At 40.8% G+C, this 2,266-nt stretch overlaps 1 pseudogene; it reads left to right on the forward strand.

Annotated features, from left to right (window-relative positions):
* Positions 1-780: 780 nt before the first annotated feature.
* LOC109943816 (uncharacterized) lies at positions 781-1,328 on the forward strand (annotated as a pseudogene).
* The last annotated feature ends 938 nt before the right edge of the window (positions 1,329-2,266 follow it).

The raw sequence follows: 2,266 nt of genomic DNA on the forward strand, positions 1-2,266 counted from the left end.
CATGTCATTATAATATTAATTATATATTTGTAGTGTTCAAGTTATAAAACATCACCCTAGACCTCACAAGTCTTTGTGCAAATGATGCATATGTTTAGGGGGAGGATATGTTACACATTGGCCCTTTGAGACTAACATGTTTGCTTATGTGATATTGGTGTAGTCTCAAAAGTGCATGGAAAGGGAAACGATGAACTTGAACAACAAACAAGGCTTCCATTGCAAGACGGTATCTTGTTGAACTTGCCCTTAGTGTTCATTGCCTTCTTGTTTTTAATTCGCAATTTTTGGTGAGCCAATGAGGTTTTAAGGCCGCCAGTTTCTCTGTTTTGGTGCTTAATGCCAAAGGGGGAGAAATTAAGACCAAAGCAACTGGATCAACTACCACTTGTGAATTTCAAAATTTTATTGTGTTTTATTAGTCTTTTGATCAAAACTCTCTTATTGCAACAGAGAGAAACCTTTTATGGGAAAAGGGGGAGTTTTTAATGTTTAATCAAAATAAGTCTTGAAAAATGTTTTGATTTGTTAAAACAATGTGTTCTGACATAGAAGTAAGAAAATGAAATTGTATTGAGAAAATAAACCAAGTGGTGGAAAAATGATACAAATATGCTAAATACTAGACTAACACTATTTGTGTTTTATTTGACTTCAATTTGCAAAAGTTGGCTCATATGGGTATGTGAAAGGGAAATAGGGTTAACCTTTTCCTATAATTAATTTTGGTGGTTGATTGTCAACACAAACACATGGACTAACTAGTTTGTTCTAGAATTCATGTATTACAGGTGCATAAGGTTCAACACAAACCAATAAAATATTCAAGTTAGGGACTCAATTTGAAACGGAGCAAAGAACTTGAGTGTGCTGAGAATTGGCGCACCGGACAGTGTCCGGTGCACCAGGTCGTACAAATCCAAACCAACCACTCTTGGGAATTCCAGGGCGCATTTCGCTATAATTCACCGGACTGTCCGGTGTGTCACCGGAGCAACGGCTAGCTAGCGCCAACGGTCGACTCTGCCACATGAATAGTGCAACACAGTACCACGCAGAAGTCAGAGCAGCAAAGTCAGAGGGGCACTGGACTGTCCGGTGCCGCAAGAGGACAAAGCTCCAACAGTCGACTCAGCTCCGAACCTAACGGTTGGGTGACGTGACGGCGCACCAGACAAGGAAAAATGCTTGTCCGGTGGCGCACCGGACTGTTCGGTGTGTCCATCGCCAGCAGCCTCCCCAACAGCTACCAAAGTGGTTGGGGGCTATAAATACCCCCAACCACCACAACCTTTGGCATCCAAGTTTTTCAGAGATCACATTCAATACAAGAGCTAGTGCATTCACTTCAAGACACAATTCCAAAGATCAAACCCTCTCCTAGCCTAGAATTCAACTCAAACATTTAGTGACTTGTGAGAGAGTGTGTTTGTGTTCTTTTGCGCTCTTGTTTCTTGGATTGCCTTTCTTCTTTCTCATTCTTGTTCTCAAGTGACTTGTAATCAAAGCAAGAGACACCTAAGTGTGTGGTGGTCCTTGCGGGGTCTTAGTGACCCAATTGATTAAGGAGAAGGCTCACTCGGTCTATGTGACCGTTTGAGAGAGGGAAAGGGTTGAAATAGACCCGGTCTTTGTGACCTTTTCAACGGGGACTAGGTTCTTTGGAACCGAACCTCGGTAAAACAAATCACCGTGTTCACTTGCCTTATTTCTTGTTTGATTTGTTTTCCCTCTCTTTCGGACTTGAATTTAATTCTAACGCTAATCCCGACTTGTAGTGTGTGTTTAAAGTTATAAATTTCAGGTTTCGCCTATTCACCCCCCTCTAGGTGACTTTCAGTATGTTAGTATCTCTTTTGTTGCTTTTAAGTGTGTTGAAATAAATCACCAAAAAGGGGGAGATTGAAAGGGAAATGTGCCCTTGGGCCACTTCTATTTTGTTTTGGTGATTAAATGCTCAACACATTGTCTTGGACTAACATCTTGATGTATGAGCATAGGCACATACATTCGAAAGGCAAATTGAGAAACATAGGAAAGTGCATTTGGTGTATATTGCAAATTCTATTGCATGAAATAAGCAAGGTATGATTCTAGCATTTAGTAAATTGTTTTAGTTGCTAACTATGTTTATCTAAGTGCTAGGAAACTTCTCAAGTCGAACCATTTCTGGAGAAATGGTGTTTGGCTAAAATTAGCCAAACTTGTGCTAGTCTAGGAGCATCGAATTGTCCGGTGTGCACCGGACAGTGTCTGATGCCCAGAC

This window comes from Zea mays, chromosome 1 (genome assembly GCF_902167145.1).
Source record: "Zea mays cultivar B73 chromosome 1, Zm-B73-REFERENCE-NAM-5.0, whole genome shotgun sequence".
In the NCBI taxonomy this organism is placed as follows: domain Eukaryota; kingdom Viridiplantae; phylum Streptophyta; class Magnoliopsida; order Poales; family Poaceae; genus Zea; species Zea mays.